Source organism: Pogoniulus pusillus, chromosome 1, assembly GCF_015220805.1.
Source record: "Pogoniulus pusillus isolate bPogPus1 chromosome 1, bPogPus1.pri, whole genome shotgun sequence".
Classification (NCBI taxonomy): Eukaryota; Metazoa; Chordata; class Aves; order Piciformes; family Lybiidae; genus Pogoniulus; species Pogoniulus pusillus.
The window spans coordinates 27,053,527-27,077,059 of NC_087264.1; the positions used below are offsets into that span (position 1 = coordinate 27,053,527).

At 43.2% G+C, this 23,533-nt stretch overlaps 1 protein-coding gene and 1 long non-coding RNA gene across 4 annotated transcripts in view; one reads left to right on the forward strand and one right to left on the reverse strand.

Annotated features, from left to right (window-relative positions):
- Positions 1–23,533, reverse strand: part of LOC135176584 (transmembrane protein 263-like) — a 235,001-nt gene that overhangs the window by 109,343 nt on the left and 102,125 nt on the right. The window lies entirely within an intron of this gene.
- LOC135180677 (uncharacterized) lies at positions 9,567–10,418 on the forward strand. The gene is made up of 2 exons (XR_010304534.1): positions 9,567–9,668; positions 10,123–10,418. It is a non-coding gene; the product is annotated as an uncharacterized LOC135180677 (long non-coding RNA).

Consider the following 23,533-nt stretch of genomic DNA (forward strand, 5'->3'; position numbering starts at 1 on the left):
CAATTAGCTTAGTTGGTAGGAAACACAAAAACATGTGACCATACATCATTCAAGAGGACTTTTTACTTAATAAAAATGCAAAGTATGTTTTTGGAAGGATTTACAGCTCCTTTCTGTTCACTAATCAGCCATTTACTGGCCTTTGCAAACCAGAAAGCTCCCTGATGTCCCAAGAGGGCAGAACAAACTTGAAAGAAGGCAAGATGGTCACTGCTCATTTCCAGCTCAGCTATACTCCTTATCACTGACTTCCAGCTGCAATCCAACATCTTTACAAGTAAAGCAGGAATAGTTCTTTCTCTGTCATCTTATGCACAATTTATCCTCTTGAACATAACCATTATTATCCTTGTAACAAGCAATTGCCAGGACATGGTTGTCCAGTTCCTTCTAGGCTGGTTACCTGACAGATGACTAGTGAAACTGGAGACTCTGCCTGAGCAAACAGCTCAACTATCTTCCCCCACTGGGCCATGCCCATGGATGATATGATTGGGTGGCATAGGAAATTTCATGTAAACGTGAGGAGGATTTTTTTCACTGGGAGGGTGACAGAGCACTGGAACAGGCTGCCATGGGGACTTGTGGAGTCTCCCTCTCTAGAGATATTCAAAACCCATCTGGATGCATTCATGTGTGTTCTGGTACAGATGATCCTGCTCTGGCAGGAGGGCTGGACTGGATGAGCTTTCATGGTCCTTTCTATCCCCTGATTCTGTGATTCAGAGCAGAACTGAGGAACCTGAAACAAGCTACATTTATAATCTCTTGGTGTTGAAGAAGCAGGCACACAGGCATATAAGGCAAACACACATAAGACAATTTAGAAGGTCAAATGTGCACTTCATCCAGGTTATTATAAAGTGGAAACTGGTTCCTTGGATTTGGCTAAGTTTTCTTGCCCAACACACCACACATCAAGTTCACACTGCTTTGCAAAACTCGGTTTCAGGAAATGACTGATGCTTCCTTTCCGGAAACCCCCAGAGCCTCTGCCTGCGGTATCAGAACAGGTAAAGCTGCCATAATCTGACACTGCTGCTGAAAGCAGTCCTCCCCTCCCTAGCTCAATCTCCTTTTATCACCCTTGGGCTGTCCTGGCCAAAAAGCCCCTATCAGCTCCCCAGTCTGATTCACCATAAAGCTGCACAAATGTTTTCAGTAACAAAAGAGACGAGTGAGGGAATGAATGGTTGGGGGCAGAAATTACTTCTGTCAGAGGCAAAGCTGACTGGAGACATTATCTTGCTAGAGTCAAATCATAGCTAAAATATTCAGTGATATTTAGGAATTGATTTATCACAGAAAGCAGAAACTCTTTGGGCTTCTTCTGAAGGCAGTTCCATCAGCAAATCTTCTCTGGTAGGAGAACTGTTCTGGCTACAGCTACACGCACACATAACTACATGCACGCGATTACCTGGTACGCCTAACCAGGACGGTTGTAGCACAGCCCACAGCTGAGCTTCACCTCCTGAAAAGAAGCAATCTGCTTTGCAGTTGTCAGTGCATTGAACAGAAAACCCAAGAACAGACGGCAGTGTAGCTGCCTTTAATAAGAAAACACTGCAAACCCAGTTTGCCATCTGTATGATGTGCTTACTTAAAACAAACAAAACCACAAACAAAAATGCCAAAGCCCCAGACTCAGCAACAGCAATAACAAAAGCCTACTCTCTTTAGTATCAGCTGTATCATGTCTGGTGTTGGTGACAAGGTGCTGCAGCACCAACTGACAGAACAGCCACCTTATGTAAATCGAGACAAGACTACAGGCTGTAGTATGAATTTACTTCCAACCAAAAGGATTCTCAGAAATTGGTTGCTCTTCCACATTATCGTGCATGCTTCTGAAGATGATTATATTTCATCACAACAGGGAAGCCTTGGGATTTCAGATATTTTCTGTCAAACAAAACAGGGCTCCACAAAATTGATGGAAAAGCAAAACTAGTGCTGGCCTGAAGGACGGTTATGAATCTAACTTCCAAACCCAGAAATAATCATAAAGCTTATGAGGTCTCAGGCAAAGGAGAACTTTTGCATAAATGACAAATTGACATCATTTTGGAAAAGGCCACTACCCTGAAAAGTAAATTCACACTAGGAAACAAAACACCTCATGACTTATTTTATAAAGGCAGCATTTCCAAATGACTCCAGCTGGTGCCCCCAGATAGCAGAAGCAAGTTAATGCTGCAGGCAAAGCTGCTGACTGCAAAAGGAGGTAAGGCCAGAGCTGAACTGGCAGCCTGCAATATGGAATGCAAGAACCACAGAATTGTTCAGGTTGGAAGAGACCTCCAGAGGGTTCAGCCACCTCCTGAAAGTAAAATTTATCAAAGTAGAAGTCAGATGTATACATAACTGAAAGCTATAATCATCTGTAGAATCTCAGGTCTAGGAAAAAAGAAGTATCAAATTTATGAACACAAAGACCACCTGAAAGCAGCAAACCAGTCTAACCATCCCATGTCCAACCTTCTGCAAAGCCCAAACAGTGCTTCTTGGAACTCTGTGTGACACCACAGGCTACATAACTGTCAGCCACTTAATAAAAAGTCCACCTCATTCAGTACTTTTTTTTGTGGAAAGTGTTGTTTGGCTCCATCATAAACATTGTCTTCTGTTCCTGGTGGAACCTATTTGCTCATGCTCTTCCTTCTTGGTTCCCATAGCATTCCCCCTGCACTGCTCCAGGTAGGTGGGCAGTACAAGAAGGGTGGGCTGGGATACAAGGAAGAGGAACAGCTGCTGATAGAGCAGAAAGATAAATGGCTAAAGGAACACTTCCATTTCCCAGGACACAAAGGCTTTAAAAGGAAAGTGGCCTTAAAGGACCCTGTGTGCTGAGACCTTGGAACATGGGTCAGGTCACACAGATGAGGGAAGTTAAGGCCACTGACAAATAGAATTTTGACACATGAAAAAATGATGAGTGTTTTACCAGCGACTATTTTCAGCAGTGACTCTACCTGCATCTGTTTGGAGTGGTGCATCATGCATAACAACAGACTAAATTAATGCTACTGCATCTTTCAGAAGGTTGAGAAGGTCTCTGCAGCCCCACTGTGCCTTCCGGTAAATGTGACCCTGCTACAGATGCATCACCCAGGGAATCTCACTTTTCTATCTGTCTTTTTTTACACAAGCTATTATGCTGCTGATTGTGGCTGCTCGTAAGAAGGCAGAAGAAAGAGCCTGTGATGAGAATCAATAAAGAATCTGAGTAATGAATTTAATCAGCTATTTGATCACTGGTCTTCTGAGGCTGCCACTCTGCCCCAGTGGTGGCAACTCCCGAATACATGTGCTTATTTCATTCTCCTACCTTCAGGTGGCATAGAATCATGGAATGTTGGAGGTTGGGAAGGACCTCCACAGATCATCCCAATCTCCCTGCCAAAAGCAGGATCACTTAGGGAAATCAGCACTGGAATGCATCCAGGCAGGTTTTGAAAGTCTCCAGAGAAGGAGATTCCACAACCTCTCTGGGCAGCCTGTTCCAGTGCTCTGTCACCCTCGTTATAAAGAAATTTCTCTTCATGTTGACATGAAACCTTCTATACTCAAGTTTGTATCCATTGTGCCTTGTCTTATGGCTGCTGATCACCAAAAACAGATTGGCCCCATCCACTTGACACTCACTCCTCAGATATTTATAGACACTGATCAGATCCCCTTTCAGCCTTCTCAAGACTAAACAGTCCCAGGCCTCTCAGTCTCTCTTCATAGGGGAGATGCTCAAGTCCCCTAATCATCCTCGTGGCTCTCCATTGGACTCTCTCCAGCAGGTCTTTGTTTCTCTTGAATTGGGAAGCCCAAAACTGGACACTATATTCCGTGTGTGGTCTCACAAGGGTAGAGCAGAGAAGAACATCCTCACACCTGCTGGAAAAATGGATACAGTCCAATGCCATGAGTTTCAACAAGGCCAAGTACTGGATTCTGCACATTGGCCACAATAACTCCACGCAGTGCTACAGGCTGGGGACAGAGTGGCTGGAGAGCAGCCAGTCAGAGAGGAAACTGAGGGTACTGCTTGACAGCTGAACAGCAGTGTATCCAGGTGCCCAAGAAGGCCAGTGGCATCCTGGCCTGTATCAGGAACAGTGTGGCCAGCAGGACCAGGGAAGTCCTGCCTCTGTACTCACCACTGCTTAGGAAACACCTTCAGTACTGTGTCCAGTTCTGGGCCCCTCAATTTAAGAAAGACGTTGAGGTGCTTGAACATGTCCAGAGAAAGGCACCAAGGCTGGTGAGGGGCCTGGAGCACAGCCCTACGAGGAGCAGCTGAGGGAGCTGGAGGTGTTCAGCCTGGAGAAGAGGCAGCTCAGGGGAGACCTCACTGCTGTCTACAACTACCTGAAAGGAAGTTGTAGCCAGGTGAGGGTTGGTCCCTTCTCCCAGGCACACAGAGACAGAACAAGAGGACACAGCCTCAAACTGTGCAAAGGCAGCTTTAGGCCGGATGTTAGGAAGAAGTTCTTCACAGGAGGAGTGATTTGCATTGGAATGGGCTGCCTGGGGAGGTGGTGGGATCACCATCCCTGGAGATGTTTAAAAGGAGGCTGGATGAGGCACTCAGTGCCATGGTTTAGTTAATTAGGTGTTAGGTTTGGACTCAGTGATCTCAGAGGTCTTTTCCAACCTGGTTTATTCCATGATTCTGTGACACACTTTTCTTGACTCATACCAGGATACCATTGGCCCTCTTGGCCACAAGAGCACATTGCTGGCCTGTGCAGAACTTGCTGTCCGCTAGGACTCCAAGGTGTGGCATAGTGACAGGAAGCAAGAAACTGAACCACCACTGCTGAAGGTACAGCACCAGCCACAGTGTCACAGTGACTTAGTATTATCTTACCTATGCCCTTAAATTTAGGAGGATTATCTACTGCTGAGAAGCTACCTTGTCCTTTTGCATTGTGTATTAACAAAAACTAAAGAGCAAAGTTTACCCAAACATGCATTTATGAAGCAGCTCTAACAAAGCAACCCACAATGATTCCATGAGAAAGACAAGAAGAGGTTCAGCCCTGTGGTCCCCATAAAGAAAACAGAAAACACGAAGCAGAAAAATCATTAAAACTACTTCAAGAATCTTTTAGCAGAATGTCAAGGAGATGATATCCTTGTGAATGTTGTGTGTGGAAGAGTGAGAATATCATCTGAAAGACAGGCTGGCGTCACAGAACTCCAGTGGCTTCTGAGAAGGCAGTGATGCAACATCTTTTGTGAGCATTCATTCAAGTTCGACACTGACTTGGTCAATAAGGCAGCATCCCATTAAATAATATAATAAAAGAAGTTGGCCAGCTCAGCATATTAGCAATGGAAACTTTCATTTCTGGTTTACCAATCTGAATACAATTTAGACTGGAATCCAGCCAAACGTTCATAGGTCTACATGGAGTAGAGACTCTAGACCAAACTTCCTAGACAGCACTGCTGAATTATCACCAAAGCTAGCCAAGCTGATTGCATTTTCAGGATTGGAAAGGTCACTATTACCTTTCTCTTTCACTTATATTAGACAGTGAGGGATCTCGACAGGTGGTTTAGAAAGGGAAATTTCCCTCATTTTTGCCAAGTCTTTATCTCTTCCAGGAATAATCAACCTTAGTGGGTTTTAAACTCAAAATCTCTCACAAGCTCCAAACATACTAAATCCCTTTATAAATCCACCTTGACCATTTAATCTACTAACAGACCTGCCACAGCCACACAGAAAACTGCTTCTGGGATGTGTGCAGCTTATTAGCATGAAAGCGGTAGGGGAAGGCGGGGGGGGGGGGGGAACGAATGCCAGAGCCTCTCACAAATTGTTCCTCTTTCCATTTAGCTAGAAAGTGAAAACACTCCATGAGCACATTTCAAAAAGGAAGAAATAATCCTCGTGAAGAAAAGTCCTTAATACAAAGAAAAAGTGGCTCCTTTTATGAATTTCTTTCTTCTCCTCAATGTACTGGCAAGTGTTCAGAACTGCTGGGCATTTATTTTCATTTCCTTCTTCAGCTCTGACATTGAAGCACTTAGAGGATGTATGTTAAGGCTCCACATTGCAAATAGACCCCTTTGTTCAGAGGCATTTTATGGGCCTTGTTTCCAGAGACAGACAATGCCCTGACCTCTTGAATCATGGCTCCTTTAGCAAGAAGGATTTTCCCACCTATTAAGGACAGATTGGCAATACCAGCGAGAAGCCTCAAATCAGGCACGGAAAACCGTAATGCTATTTGTGAGTGAGCAAAATAAGGGGAAGATTAAAGAACACTTTGAACTTTGAAATTAGCAACGAGCTTGCCATTTAAGTCTGACAGAACTCAGGGTTGTGCTAAATGATAAATACAGCAGTAATGAAAACCTCCCTCTTCTGCCATTCTACATGCTGTTTGCTCCCAGTTCATTTTCATCCACCTCCTTCAAAACACCAGAACAACAAAAGATTACTTGAAAGCCACCACAGGTCTTGTAAACTCACTATGTTTATAATCTTCTACCAAGTTAATCTTCTACCCACAACATTGCCAATATTTTGGATTTTGTCACAAAGCTTGCAATATTAGCATTATGTATAAAGCTTAAGCTTAAATTGTGTGATGAAAAGAGAATCTCACCCGGCGTATAAATAAAACAAGCAGCTTGAGTGTGAGATCATTAAGAACAAAACCACAAATTATATGCATCCTTATTTTCTAATATATATAAGATTTGCAATTATTATGACACCCTCAGAGTCTGAGCGCAAAGGTTATGAATTTATTTCATTCCCACACGTGTCTAGGGTCTGACATTCCTGCATCTAATTTCTTTTCCTGGTAAGACTCTGTCCTGTCCATAGACCACAGGTGAGGGTCCCAGATGCATAGCTGCAGTCGTTTTAGGTGTATATATTTTAATTACTGTTACAAAACTGACATTTTTTGCCTTAAGCCTTCACTCTTCAGGATCAAGAAGCGTGCATCATCAGCCAGCTCAAGTGCAAAATTTATTCTTCAGTCAGAAGTCTGTCTCAAAGTGCGCAACACAGACCTTGGGTGTTATGATGGGGGATAAGACTGTAAATGTATCCTTTAATTTCTCCACGTCTGTGCTCTAATAGTCTAAGTTTTTATATTCTGCTTGACAAGCGTAGGGCAACGTGTCACGGCACAAAGAAATCCTAAAAGCTTAACTATGTCATGTTTTGGAAAATCTGTCAATGTACTTATAAAAAATTATCCACACTACTCCTGCATGTGTCAGGCTTAAGCCTCCATTTCTGAATGCATCAAGATGAGGCCAGACCCTTCTCAGTGGTCTCCAGTGACAGCACATAAGCATAACCTTGAACACAGGAAGTTCTATCTAAACATGAGAAGGAACATTCTTTACTTTGAGGGTGCCAGAGCACTGGAATGGACTGCCCAGAAAAGTGGTGGAGTCTCCATCTATGGAGACTTTCAAGGCCTGCCTGGTGGACACAGATTCATAGAATCAACCAGGTTGGAAGAGACCCCCAAGATTATCCAGTCCAATCTATCTCCCAGCCCTGTCCAACCAACTAGACCATGGCACTAAGGGCCTCATCTGGTTTTGTCTTAAACACCTCCAGGGACAGTGACTCCACCACCTCCCCGGGCAGCCCATTCCAATGCCAATCACTCTACTGGGAAGAACTTCCTCCTAACATCCAGCCTATACCTCCTCTGGCACAGTTTGAGACTGTGTCCCCTTGTTCTGTTGCTGGTTGCCTGGCAGAAGAGACCAACCCCCACCTGGCTACAATCTCCTTTCAGGCAGTTGTAGACAGCAGTGAGGTCACCCCTGAGCCTCCTCTTCTCCAGGCTAAACACCCCCAGCTCCCTCAGCCTCTCCTTACAGGGATGTGCTCCAGGCCCCTCACCAGTTTTGTCACCCTTCTCTGGACACGTTCCAGTATCTCAACATCTCTCTTGAATTGAGGAGCCCAGAACTGGACACAGTACTCAAGGTGTGGCCTGGCCAGTGTTGAGTACAGGGGAAGAATAACCTCCCTTGTCCTGAAGGCCACACTGTTTCTGATACAGGCCAGGATGCCATTGGTTCTCCTGGCCACCTGGGCACACTGCTGGCTCATGTTCAGCCTACTACATAGAAGGTTGAAAGAGACCTCCAAGATCATCCAGTCCAACCTAGCACCCAGCCCTTCATCGCCCTTCTCTGGACATGTTCCAGTATTTCAACATGTTCCTATGTGATCTGCTTCAGGTGATCTTGGTCTGGCAGGGGGGTTGCACTTGACCTTTTCAGGTCCCTTCCAAGCTTCTATTTTAGGTGGGGCTTTTCCCATCCAGATTCCTTCTATGATCATTCCTCAACCTGTTTAACTGTGCAGACCAGTTGTTCTGGATGATAATGTAGCTTCCTACCTAATAGGCAGTTCTGCAAATAGAAGATTATTGGCATTTAAAAATCTTCTGGTAATTGGTCATTGACAAATGTAAGGACACCCACTCCAGCATGACAGTCAGGCTCGCTCTCTGATTCAGAACATAAACTGTAAGATGACCCTGAACACCCTTGCTTAAATGCTTGCTATGGGAGACAAGGCAGCTAAAACATGTGAAGGTCTGCATAATCAGTGGTACTTGCAGGCCAAGCAGCTGGGCTGCCACATCTCAGTTCTCTGATAAATGACAGACTTGCACTTCAGTGTCTAATTGCAAAGCAAGAGCAGGTAACAACCACCTTTTGTCTTGAGAAGATTAAAATTATATGAGTGCAATAAAAAGTTTTTTTAAAAAAATAAAACCAATAATTTCCAAATCTAGGATGATGATGTAAAAGAAGAAAAATATTAATTAAAAACCCCATGCATCCTATGGATCTGAATGTGTCAAAATACAAGGAAAGGGAAACTACTGAATTTTTAAGAAATAGTGAGTCATATGTAAAGTTGTATTGATGTGTTGTGTTTTGGCAGGGGATGGTGTTGTCCATATAAGAGAAGAACATGATCTGGGGAAAATACCAACTCCACATGTCTGTTACTTCACTGTTAAAGCACACCAGAAACTACATACAGAAAGGAACTGAAAGGCCAGAGCTCTTTTAATAAGCAGAGTGCACTCTGTGACACAGGCTTTATCTCTCAGGCCACAAACAAGTGCACTGCTTTGCAAGACGGATGGCATCGGCAAAGCCATCACACGGGCAGGCTGCAGGGACAGACATCTCCCTATCCCTGGATCTTCCATCTAACAGCAAAATGCTACCCTTCCAATGCTCAGCTGCAGAGCAAGCAAGGCAGTAGAATAATTTATCAGGCAACTCCTTTAAGCATCTCTCAGGTATCAGTAAATAGGAATGTCTCAGTGCAGCACAAACAATTTTAGATCCCTGTCTCCTTCCCAAATCTAAGTTTCTTGGAAGAACTGTATGCTCTCTATTGGGCACAGATGTTAAATGTCAATGATCAGCATAATCTTAATTGGAAACAGCCTTGTCTGGAGGAAATTTGCAGGCCTTTGTCACCTGCAGAGCAGTAAATAAATACTGAAGGATTTTTCAGAATCCTTCAGAATAGTACTGAGATTAGGCCACTACTGACCAAACCACAAGCCTCCTACAAGACACAGAAGCCTTGAGTATTTTCAGCATCAAAGTAATAATTGCAGAGGTTATTTTTAAGAGACATCTGAAAGGTTTGCTCATTGAATAGCTCTTTGTGATTGTTTGGCATCAGTTTTCTCTACCACGCAGGCATTTCCCTTTGTGGCCCTTGCCAGGTGCAACATCTTTACAAAGCACGTTCTCCATTAGGCTAACCACAAAACACTCTCCTTCTGTTGTTTATCTCTGTTTCCTTAACCTCTCACTTTCTGAATTTCATTAATCTAACTAAATAAAGCAAAGATGTATTTTTTAACACATGTTTGTGAGGGAAGAAAAAGGATCTGTTCACTCCTTTGATAAGAGTGGAAGTTCTCTGCTCTTCTGGGTCACCAACTAGCAGAGATCCATCCACACAGGTTAAAGAAAACTCTCCCTCTGTTGAAACAGCAATAGAATGAAATACAGAGCCTTTATCTCAGCTTCTCTACAGAGTTAATCCATTAACTCTCCTTTCCCTTCTGCCTCTTTTCTTTGAATTTCTAGGTCAAGCTACCAGGTTTTGTTCTGCTAACCAAAAGAGAGAGGATTTACCATGGCTTCCAAGAAATCACATGCTAAGAAGCAACCACAGCTTTTACAAAACTTACCATGTAGAAAGTCATGCTCAGAAGATATTTGCAAGGGAGAGATGAAGAAGGCTGCAAGTGAGCAGTGGAAGACAGTGAGCTAAGCCATGCAGGACTTTCAAGGCAGCAGAGGTCAGATGGGCAGGGTCCCCCAGGGAGCTGAAACCTGAATTCTCAGCAGGCACTGGCATCCAGTGTGGAGATGCCTGCAGACAGCTACAATCATCACAGTGCACATGATGGTGCCCACAGATGCACTGGGAAAGGTCTGCTGGGGTTGTTGACAAAAAGCTTTCTTTAGTCTGTTTCTTTAAGATTCTTATTCAGACTACACTCATTTGAGGCTATCGGCCAGTCTGGAGACAGTAAACCCATTGGTTTTCCATTTCTTGAGTTTCTACACTATACGGCAAGGCAGAGGATGGGTGCATTTCCAGTGTTTGCTGGTAGCTTTCTCTGCCAGCAATTCTACAATCTCTCTGTTTTCTAGTCACCACAGATCTTCCCTTTGCTCTGTACTTCCCCCCCTCTTTATTTCACAGTCTGTTGGGAGCCTAAGAGGTGGGAACATCCTCATTATCATTCTAGACGCAAAGTTGTCTTTTATGTCACTACCCAGACAATATTATCTTTATTTCAACACCTCTGAATACTCTCATTAGGCTGTTTCCTCTTAGGTCTGTGATTTGTTTTCTGCTGTAGCTAAATGTCATAAGAAAGCAGCATTGCCAGGTAGACAACCTTTCCCAGCCACCTCTCCAGTTGCCTTTGATGTAGCATGCTGGGTTTCTGGAAAGCTGCTAGAAAGAAGATAGGCACTTGGTAGACACACATCCTGCTGGTGTATTCCTTTAAAAAAATCCCCAACCAGCCCCCAGCCTTTCTCTCCCCATGCAAATTCCCACTCTGAATGACAATGAGGCTTCCCCTGTTATCTGCATGAAGTGCAAGAGCATGTGTACCAATAAGGTTACCAGTTACACCTAAAATATTCTGCATTTTAATCCAATTTGTCACCCTTCACACCCACTTATTTTAATGAATGCATGAGCAGCCATGTTTGCTAATCTGATCCATTATGCTGGGAGTTCAAGATTTATGGGAAAAGTTGCTTTTATTTCTCTTTTCAGGAGAACATGCAGGGTATAAATGTTTTCCACAGGAGCCCTCTGTTCCTGGTCTCAGTGAGCTAAGTGGCCCATTTAGAACCATGCTCTCTGGCTGACTAAACCATCCACACAACACTCGTGTTAGCCAGAACAAAACCAGAAGTGTCCTCAGCAGTCTCACACATCCTTTTCTAAGGATATTTCTGCTGGTGCACCTCTGCTAGACAGACTGTCCCAGAAGAAGTGCTCTACAAGTCAAGCCAAGTTGTTCAAACATGGGCTGACCTGCCCCTTTCACATGCTCAGATTCTAACTTGAAATCTCACTAGTACTGCAAACTAGTGAACTGTGAGATGCAAACCCACTGTCACAGAATCACTGAATCACACAATCACTGAGGCTGGAACAGATCTCTGAGATCATCAAGTCCAGTCCATACCACCACATCAACCAGTGCCACATTCAATCTTTCCTTAAACACTTCCAGAGATGACAACACCACCACCTCCCTGGACAGTCCATTCCAGTGTCTAATTACCCTTTCCATGAGGAAATGCTTCCTAACATCCAGCCTAAACCTCTCCTGGCACAGCTTCAGGCCATGGCCTCTTGTCCAAAGTTGCCTGGGAGAAGAGCCCAATCCCACCCTACTACAACTTCACTTCAGGTAGTTGTAGAGTGTGATAAGGTCCCCCTGAGTCTCCTCCAGGCTGAACAACCCCAGCTCCCTCAGCCTCTCCTCATATGACTTTCCCTCCAGTCCCTTCCCTAGTCTCATCACTCTCCTCTGGACCTGCTCCAGCACCTCAACATCTTTCTTGCAGTGAAGGGCCCAGAATTGCACACAGTACTTGGGATGAGGCCTCACCAGTGCCGAATACAGGGGCATAATTACATCCCTAGTCCTGCAGGCCACACTATTCCTGATGCAGGCCAGGATGCCATTGGCTCTCTTGGCCCCCTGGGCACACTGCTGGCTCATGCCAGTCAGCCGTCAAACAGCACTCTCAGGTCACTCTCTGCCAGGCTGCTCTTCACCAACTCATCCTCCAGTCTGTACTGCTGCGTGGGGTTATTGTGGCCAAAGCGCAGGACTCTGCATTTGGCCTTGTTAAACCTATTGAAGCTTTGCTAGCAGAAGAGCTGTAAACTCCAATCTGCACATCTGCACACACTTACTGATGCAAAAATAATAATACAGAGGTTCCCATCAGCTTGACTTGCAACTGAGCTTATTAGATGATGCAAGATGTCAGCTAATACCTTCCACCTCCTGTATTTTCTGTGCTAAAGACAGGAATGAAATGAGGAAATGGTAATTTTAGTTTTTGACTTGGTTGAACTTCACATTGGTTGGCAGGGATTTGCTTCACCATCAATATTAAATATAATTTCAACAAAACACCCTTCATTGAAGGAACTAAGAAGTTTTAGCTGTTGCGGTGCAGGTCAGTCAGAAGTGCCTCCAAAAGGGCACTGTGTCACCACTGTTTGCATTATCACAACTCAAGCATTATCTGTGTGTAACTAAACTGAATAATCCATGAGGCAATCCCTAAAGGTAAATATCTCATGAGGATGCAAAAATCTCTAAAAGATTTTCATCTAAAAGAGCACAGCTTCCAGGAACAGGAGTCGTAACTGCCCAACTGCCACTCCTTCACTTTTGGTGAATACAGAAGACATTTATGTAACCACACCATGGAGCCTTGGGTGTGAGATCACAGAAAAGTTTTGGTTGGAAGAGAACTTCAAAGTCACCCCCTCCTGCCATGGGCAGGGACATCCTTTAGTAGATTGAGTTGTTTACTGACCAGTGCAACTTCACTTGGAAGACCTCCAGAGAGAGAGCATTCCCAACTTCTCTGGCCAAAAAGTTCCACTGTTTCACCACCCTCAAAGCAAAGAATTTCTTCCTTATGTCTAATCTAAGCCTACTCACTTCTGAGTTTAAATCTATTATTCACTGCCCTGTCATTACAGACCTTGGGTAAAAAGTCTCCATCTTTCTTATAGGCCCTCTTTAATATATTGAAAGACCATAATAAGGTCTCCTCGTGGCCTTCTCTTCTCCAGGCTGAGCAACCCAAACCCTCTCAGCCTTTCCTCAAAGGAGCAGTGTATCAGCCCTCTGATCATTTTCCTGGCCTTCCTTTGGACCTGGTCCAACAGGTTCATGCCTTTTTTGTGCTAGGAATCTCAAAGCTGGACACAGCACTCCTGGTGGGGTCTAAACGAGAGCAGAGGGGGAGGTGTCCCTCAACCTGCCAGCCACACTTTTGCCATTGGCCTTCTGGGCTGCAAGTGCACATTGCTGGCTCATATTTAATTTTTCATCTACCAATATCCCCAAGCCCTTCTCTGCAGAGCTGCTCTCAATCTGTGCAACAGCCATAATCTCTCTACTATCCAGTGCCTGCACTCAAGGCAGGAACTTCTAAAGGTTCTGAACCAAATACAAGGTAATGTGGTGTGATGAAAAGTCTTAAGTAGGTGGCAAACAAATTATCCTGCTCATCTCAAACAGAAGAGAAATAAAATTTTTATACCATCCACTACGCTGCTCTATTTTAGGCTTTTTAAAAGAGTTCTGAGGTATTTTATTGGTGCTATTTTCCATATGGCCTATAAAACCAGGTCACCTTAATACTCTTAAGGCCAACTGTGCATGCCCTGGAAGCAAAAGGAAATTGTAACTGCTATATTTTAGAACTTGTAACATCCCTGAAATAGTTCTTAAACATATAAAAATGGTGTTTTATTAAAATTCCAGATATGTAGGCACTTCCCAGGATCAGAAGCGAATGTGTGCATTCCAGCAACATTATTTTTCCCATGAAAGTGCCTTTTTGTAGCCCTTGTAATTTTGGAAATTACCTCATGCAGGCAAGGTTATTATTTGGAAAAGAAATGTGCAGCTCATGCTTATGTTCTATGAGTAGCCCCAGCCTCACACAGTTGTAACCACTTGGGCAAATACTTGTGCCTCTGAAGAATCACATTCACTTCATTATTACTCTCTGCATGTCACCCTTCCTGCATATAATGAATTTGAGGCCAAGATCAGAGTCACAGGGGGAAGGAAAAAAAAAAAGAGAAAAAAAAGAAAAAAATCTATAAAGATTCTAAACCATAACAATGGTGAGAGAAGCAGAAAACAGACAAGATTAAAGGAGTGTAAAAGGTACTATCCAAGGGATCTAAGGCTTGTACAGAGACTTCTATGTGTGTGAGAGGCACTACACAACAAGGCATTTATAGATTATAGTATGCACAAACACACTCACATAAAGAAAACCAAACAAAGCTGTATGTGCAGGGCTAATGGTGTTATTGCCTGAATTTTGAGCATAAAAATACATGGAGAGAAGCATTCTCAGTGTTTTTTATCACACTGCATGCTCAGACCACAGAAAGAAGCTCTAGGAAAAAAATTCCATATATAACAGCAAGGTCCAGAGGGCCCTTTTTCTACTGAACTATAAAGACTACAAATCAAAAGTATTTGTCTTAAATGTTTTTTCAGAGCTGGACACCTTTTCTTGCAGAGGTCATACAATAAATCAGGCAAAAGGTCTTCAAGGAGTCATACTGTAAGCACCAAGCCAGTCTCTGTTGGAGGGTGCAAAATCACTTCTTGTCACGGAAGTACTTCCATGATAAATTTCAAGTTCTTGCTCGTACAATCCTACCCATAACTACACAGCTCTGAAAAACCCCACACACTGTCTTCAGACATTTAATTCATCCCTTTTGTACTCAAAAGGAGCCCCCCCCCCCCCGTGATTTCTCCTGAAATATTTACCTTTGGTGGAGAGGAAATCCAATAGTTTAATGTGGAGCTTGATGATGCAAGCAAAATGAAGTGACTGAAAGCAGGCTCTTAAACAGAGAACACCCAGGTAACTGCAGGTCCTAAAGGAACTGATGCAACAGACACATGTCAAAAACACACACACGTAACAGACAGTGTAACAGGTGTATGCCATTCCTCCTCTTCATGGGTAGCAATCTACTGGAGTTCCAGCTGGCCAAAGTTACCTCTGTCACATGCCTTGGAGATCTTAACTCTGGTAAAAGACTCAGACACTGCTTGACACAGGTGGGAGTGTTATACAAACATTACACATACACACACAAGCACTCAACCAGAATACTCAGCTGTGCCTTTCAACATAGGGCATTATAAAATGAACCTGAACTCATTACACATTTCCTTTCTATTCTTCAAGAACAGAGCTTCGAATTCGCAGAAGCAGTCTGACATGCAAAATCAGTGTGGGTTGGAAGCAAGAGGATGACTTCAGTATGATGGAAAAGTACTTAATTCGTTTTCTTGTGAAGTTTGAAATGAGACAAGCTAATTATATGTGGGGAATGTGTCCTATCCTTGAAGATAATGAGTATTAACAGGTTTATCAAAAAGAACATGTCAGCAAGAGATTTTCCAAAAGTTACACTGAAGTTGCACATGTAAAAACCTCTGTTTTGATCTAAAGCAGCACCAAAAAGTTAATATCTGCCTGTTGACAGATCACTTGAAGAGCCCAGAAACATGAAAGGCTACCAGAAACTCAGCTGGGTTTACAGACAAGCTGAAAGAGTATGGTCACTTCATAGAGAGAGGGGAAGAAAACAGGGCCCATTTCTAGAGTCATCTTTGGCTTCTGAAATCTCAAAGCAGGTTCACTTGCTTGCTATGGGAAACAGGAGATGGGCAATGTACTGAATTGTTTTTCTGAGTGCTTCAGGGACACATGGTTCCAAATTCCAACTGTCACATAATCCCTGCAGTCAATTGAAGGAGAAAAGCAGAGTTGAACTCCCACTGTCTCTGCACTCTTTGGAAATAACCATGCCCCTTGAAAATTCCTGGTTAAGTATTTTGTCTAAGTAGGGACAAACTACTCACTCAAGTTTCAGGAGATCTTACCAACTACTAAAGGTAGGTGCCAAAGCTCCAAGCTCCATGTTTGGACACTGAAAGTACCCTCATCAGGACAGGATGAGAAACAGATGTCTCGTGCTTCTGAAAACATCATGTTAGATATCAGTGGAGCAACAACACCTTAAAACTTTCAGAGGAGGAATAAAGCTACTGTCCTTTCTGTGGAAAAAAAGATCAAATAATCAAAGAGATCATTAGGAACAGGCGTTGTTAACTAACATCAGCAAATATCTGCAGGAATGGCAAACCTATTGTGCAATAATGGAGGTGAAGCCCTTTTTTAAACAACTTGGTATTTACATATCTTCATTAATAGCAAAATGCATTAATGAGCAAGAGCTGGTGCAGCAGGGAACCTCTCAGAGGCTCTCCAGGGATCAATTAAGATAGACGTATTTGAAATAAAGCTGTTTAAAAGGACACATGCAATGTAACCCAGGGCAGGGGAAGCTCCCTGTTTACAGAAATGGTTGTTCCTCATACCAAGTTCTGGTGAGCTTTTACACTTGTTTTAGAAGTAAATTATAATTAAAATGCTAAAAAGAGGCCTGAACTGCAATTTTTCCACTTGTAGTGGCATTAAGTAACATCTATCTGAGAAGGTGATCTTGCAAAATATGGAGTTTCACACATGAAGTGGTGACAATCATTTTGTTTGCCAAAAATCTGCCTCCCATAAGATCCACATTTACCTTAGAACAGAGACTGCTGAACACAGGTATTACTGGATACATGGCAGATGCTACCAGCAATAAAATCTGGAAACTAGGGTGAATCAGGACATGGCATGACTTAGACTAAATATTCATCTCAGCAAAGTTTACTTGAGGGGGCATCCCCAATGTGCTGGTTTAAGGCTCAGTGGAATATTCTAATGAGAGAAATTAGATCACTGGTTGTAAAAAGAAAATAATGATAAAGTATATATCATTCATTTGTTTGCTATAAGGTATAAAAAAGCCAATATACAAACAATTCTTGCTCCTTTGCTTTGGAGTACTAGCTCTCTTTGATCCTCTCTCCTATCTTCCACTAACCTTGGCTAAGCAGATAACATCTAAGTCTTGCCGGTTGTTTTCTGTCTGGGAGAGAGAGAGAGAGGCGTTGGGCCCTTTCTGGACTTTCTTTGTCCAGGGGGAGAAGTCTGGATTTCTGTATTATTTCTAAATTGTATAGAGTTGTAAATACTTGTAAATATACTGTGCATATATGCTTGTAAATTAAGCTTTGCTGTAAATACAGCTTTGTCTTACTTCCAATCCATCTGAGCTGGTCTGGTAAATTTCAACTGGGCAGGAGAAGTTGTTCCCAACCCACTACACATAAAGGTCCTAAATAAGATGTGTTCTTCTGTCAACAAGCGTTGTGCAAACAGTCTAATTAGGAGATGATCTCTGCTGCCAGAGGCAGGCCGCTTTGCAACTTGGTATCTCTGCCAAATCACTGTAAAGGAGATGTGCCCCAATCTTCGAGGTGTCTACTGCAGTTTCCCTTATTGAAATGCTAGGCGTCCTTCTCCACAGACCGCTCTAGGTAGTATTTGAGTTAATCTTCTAATTAATCCATTTGGTGATATCATTAATCAAAGACAGATTCTGTGATTCTGCCCTGCTTATTACAAGACCCCTTACATTTCCACTCCTCTTGCTAGATTTAATTAAGAGTGTAGCTGGCTGAAGCCCCTTTCTCTTCTGTCCTACAAAGATTGATGTTATTCTGCTGTGAACAGCTATAACAACTCTGCTTCCATGAGCTAGGACATTTACTTACATTTCACAAGATGGTAGCTGAAGAAGTGAGAGCTCTCAAGTTAGAGAGAAGCCAGGTTGGAAGAAGAATAAAGAGATGCTCTCTGGTGGCACGTAGCTGTCCAACTTGAAATCTACGATTAGTTTCCCATAATGCCTCCTTTTTAGAGTATCATTATCACAGAATAATTTACAATCAGCCTTACCAGTTGCATTAGCAAGTTTCTAAAAAGAACACTGCAGCAGGAAATGTCAATTAAAAACGTGTTAAAACACATGCACTGAGATTGCAGTGTTACAAGAGGCACTTGGGTTCCAGTCCCAACCTGCAAGAGAAAGAGGTGGCACATGCAGCTTTCACAACTTTTTCAGCACACTTCAGGCTTGAGGAAAGAGAGATCCCAAAGGACCCCAAAGAGAGCTGCTTTCTGCACTGAAAGATGATTTCTAAAAATGCAAGGCGAACAGAGGGGATGATTGGAGGACTTGAGCATCTCCTCTACAAAGAGAGACCAAGAAACCTGAGGCTGTTTAGTCTGGAGAAGTCCGAGAGGAGATCTGATCAGTGTGTACAAGTATCTGAAGGGTGGGTGTCAAGCGGAGGGAGCCAATCTCTTTTTGCTGCTCAGCAGCAATAAGACAAGGAGAAACAACTGCAAACTTGAACACAGAAGGTTTCATGTCAACATGAGGAGAAACTTCTTTGCAGTGAGAGTAGCAGAGCTTTGGAACAGGTTGCCCAGAGAGGTTGTGGAGTCTCCTTCTCTGGAGACTTTCAAAACCCACCCAAATGTGTTCCTGTGCGAACTACCCTAGGGGATCCTGCCTCAGCAGGGAGGTTGGAGTTGATGATCTCTGAAGGTCCCTTCCAAACTCTAAGGTTCTGTGCTTACAACAAGATAGCAAATTGTTCTGAGGACATAAAAAAGCAGCAGATCTCTCTCAGCTACTGGAGACTGCAAGGACTGCACAGACTTTTTGGTTAGCTATAGTTACCTCATCACTATGTGAAGGCTGAGATCATAAACTCTGTATACTGTATCTGCACCCATCTTCCAGACCATTGTAACTGACAAAACCCCCCCACAACCCACCAATACCAACCTAATTTGCATTAAACTAGTTTACGTAAATATAACCAAGGCAAGATTGGGGTTGAGAATTGGGAGAGTTCAAGCTAACCTCCTTTCCACGCACCTGAATAAAGCAGGGCTCCACAGAAAGCAAGACTCCTGTAGCAAATTGTTTGTAGCAACATTTAACCTCAAGTGGATTTTCTTCTCTGAGCCGGAAAGCAGAAGGAGAGTGGGGAAAGGGCTTATGCTGACAGTGCTGATGGTCCATTAACTACAGCAGTTCTGCTGCCTGAATGATCAAACTCAGGTTTAACAGCAGTACCATCTTCTCACTTTACAAGGAAGGCACAGAAGGGGCTTGATCCAGCTAATAAATTTTGAGCTTTTAGACTGACAAGAAACAACTCATTAATAGAGACCAAAGATCTGAAGGAACCAGTAGTCTTACTGACTTACCACATCACCTAAACATAACTTCCAGCTTCCCTAATTGCTCTTGTGTTTCTCTTCACACCAGTTGTGCAAGAGAATCAGGGATATTAAGACCACTTTCACATACTCGATATAAAAAATACAAACTATATAAGCTGAAAGCCTTTAAAAGCCCTATAGGTTTATGGAAGGGGAAAAAAAAGTGAGGTCATTATGCTCTGGTATTCTTCTCAGCTGCCCTCAGTGGGTATCAGTCATCATTACAGCACTCTGAATCATAATGGACTCCAACAGTTTAATAATGATTGCAACACCCTTCCTAATGAGGTTGGTGCTGCCCTCTGATGTGAATATTCATAAAATTGGGCTGGTAATGGGTTCTGTCTTGATTAGCAGGCTGTGGTTCTGTATCAAGTTTGAGAGACATCTTTTGATGCAAGGGAAAAAAAAATCAAATTAAATCCTTGCTTCAAGCAGAGTAAATGAATTTGACTTTAGGTGATCAAGAGGGGAAAAACTTCTAATTAGAGACGCAAGCAATCATCTTGTTCAGTGTTCTTTCAAAGAAGGGCTATAGGGACGCAGAATCCTAATAAACCTTCCCTCAATCACCTTTTAGATAAATGTTAAGGATTAAAATTAAATGTAATTAAAGTTTGTTAATCTGATGTGGTTTCCACTGATAGTCCTTAATTTTTTTTCTTGGCCCTGTTATCCTTTGCTTAATTCCTGAGTCCTTCTCCTCTCTTCCTACCAGTGTCATCTCATCCAGCAGGTAAGGCAGAAAGGGAAGCTGCTGCTTGAGATATCAGATCCTGGCTGCAATTAAATCAATGGATTGTCACTTGCTCAGGCCACACTGCCCCCACACTCCATACGGCAGGCACAGCTGCACCTGCTTTTGAACATGGGTGCTTTCACAGCTTCCACCACTGCAGACAGGAAATATCTCCCAAATAATTAAAATAGCAACAATTATGGTTTTTTGTTTGTGGGGTTTTTTGTGGTTTTTTTTTTTTTTTTTTTTTGTTAAGGAAGATGTGGGCACCTATCCCCTCTTTGCCATCGTTGACAATGTCAGGTCATCACTACAGAATGATTCCATTTACTTTTGTAATTATTAAGTTTCTGTCCATTAAGTGAATAGCAAAGACTTCCATTTCTTCACAGGTCCAGAATGAGGCCATTACACCCTCCAGGATGCCCTTGAAGCCAGCTGACCCACAGAGCTGGAATTCATGGAATTACCTTTATAAGAAAGAAGTTTCCTGCCTAATAAAACAAAAATTGCTGCTATCCTGCTGTTAATCTAGTCGGGCAGAAAGAGGCTGATTTGAACTAAAGCTTCCATTCACCTTTGGAAAGAAAAGAAACTAAACATTCATCCTTCCTTTGTTCACGCAAGATACTTGCTGCACAATAGGGAAAAAAAATTAAAAACAGCCTAGCTGTTCACCAATTAAAAATGGACCATATTGGGGCTTCAATAATAATAATGATGGTGATGATTAAGCTTTTTTTACTCCAATGGCAGAGTCACAGCAGAAAGGAGCCTGCAGTGAGGAAGGGATTTCTAGCCAAAAGATGGGATGAAGAGGAGAAACAAAAGGAAGAGCTGGAAGTGAGTCCCAAGGGCAAGGAGGTGTCTCAGTCACAGTACAGAGCCTGATATAGATGCAGAATACTTTTAAACCTTTAAGAAGGTGTTGCTTTGAGCCATCTATCCCACTGCCAATACTGCTTCACATATTGTGTATCTGCATGGCAGGGAGGAGTCTGCCAAAAACAAGGAACAAACAACATCTAAGGCAGGTTTTTTCCTGCTCTTGTCCACTTGTGATCAGCCAGAATTAACTTAGGCGAAATATGCCTTCCTGTCCCTGCCAGGATGCTCAAAAGCATGATAAAATCATGAATTCATTACTGAATTCAGTCCTCTCTGCCCATCCACCCTGAGTTTCCTTCATTAGTGCAGACTGTTCCTTGCCCTTCCTCTCCAGTGCTTTGGAGAGGCAGAAAATGCTGTTTGTGGCAGTGCTGTTTGCTCCTCCTGGGCAGTGACATTTTAAAACGCCCAGCACGTAGGTGCTCAATTGCAAGAGCACTTGGTATCTCAGCCAGCAGCTGCTGTGTCACTGCCAGGCCTCTCCTGCACCAGACCTGTCACTGGCCTCTGCAGCTCAGTGCCAAGCCCGAGACCACCGGGGGACAACAAGCAGATGGCTTATTTCAAAGCCTAATTATCGGTGCTGACTGAAAAGCCTGAAGCCAAGGCCAGCATGGGGCAGGACTTTGCTGGGTTACTGTTCAGGGGAAATGGTGACAAAATAGGATGGGATAAGGATAGATGACTGAGACTCTCCTGCCATGCTCCTAGTGCATGGCAAGGTGTTGGGGAAAGTACGGCTGAGTTCTGGTCTGGGATCTGTTGACATCTGGTTTGTTGTGAACATCACTCTGGGAAACACAAAATGTCTTTTACAGACACAGAAACTAAATCAAAACCCTCCCAGCATTCTCTTTGGGTTTCACAGCAAATGGTGCAGCAAGAACTAACAATACTTCCCTCTCTTTTCTGTCCACAGAAAGCACTGCATGCTGCACTGAGCTGCACAGACCATCCCCAAGCTGAGCTGACAGCTCAGAACAGTTTCCAACCCTACCTTTCTTTCTTTTTTTCCCCGCTCTGAGTTTGCAATCAGAACAACAATCCCAAATAAGAGAGCTAGCAACTCAATTTCAACCACACCTGCTTTGTTCACTATTTTCAGAAAGGAACAGCAAGCAGTTCTGGGGTTTGTTTTCACATCTAGGCAAACTTAGAGCCAAATCTGAGCTCAGATTAAGAAGGCAGTTAAGGCTGAATCAAATACAGCCCAGTATGCCTGACACTCCTCTGCCCTTGACGTGAAAATGGTTTCAAACTAGAGGAGAGCAGATTTAGATTGGATGTTAGGAACATGTTTTTTACCATGGAGGCTGTGGAACACTGGTGTAGGTTGCCCAGAGAGGTGGTTGAGGCCCCATCCCGAGAGATATTCAAGGTGAGGCTTGACAGGGCTATGAGCAACCTGACCTAGTTGAGGATGCCCCTGCTGACTGCAGAGAGGGCTGAACTAGATGACCTTTGGAGGTGCTTTCCAACCCAAATCATTCTAAGATTCTATGAACACATCTCAATAGCTTCAATATGCCACATCCATATCTAGTCTGTCTTGGACTACCCACACTGCTTTGCACTGGTCCTTGTTCGCAGTGCAATTTGCCCTCCAGTAGCAGTAGGTACTTGGTGTCGTCCTAGATGCCACAAGTCTCACATCTCTGCTGCCTGCAAAAACTCCAGGCTTCACCACCTAGCAGAGTACCTGGTGTGGATCCAGCCAACAAAACCTAACCTCATTTCAGCTTTGAAAAAACAAAACTCTCCCTTCCAAGTGGATGATGAGTTGAACACTGTCTCACCAAATATGCTGCCCCCAAAACTGGGGTGGAAAGCATCAGTTTTCTTCCAGTTGTCTCAGCTACCCCTCCATATCTGAAAATAGCTGAGTTATTCATATATAGTTACTATGACAATAAGAAATTCTCCAATGAATGAACAAAAAAGTCTCATTGTGGCAATTTCTACAAAGAGATGAAGTCACAAAAGCAAGAACATCACTGTCAGGAATGGCCTTAGTGAGAAACTATCTAAATGAAAAGGTGAGAAAATGAGGACATGTCGAAAACTCAAGCAGAATAATTCTCCAACTCTGCAAATTAACTGTAGTACTAATCAGGAAGACAAAAAGGGCCATGTGTTGTTATGTGACAACCACATGGCTAAAGGCATCCCAGGGCTTCTCTAAAGAGGAGAGCATTTGTATCAACATCATGAATGAACATTTGTATGTGTTGCCTTCTGCAGCCTTGAAGCAACCAACATTTGTTCAGTAACTCAGTATGTCACCAATTCTGTGTACCTCCCACTAACCTGTTTTTTGCACCCATGTGTGCAAACCAGGCTATGACAAAT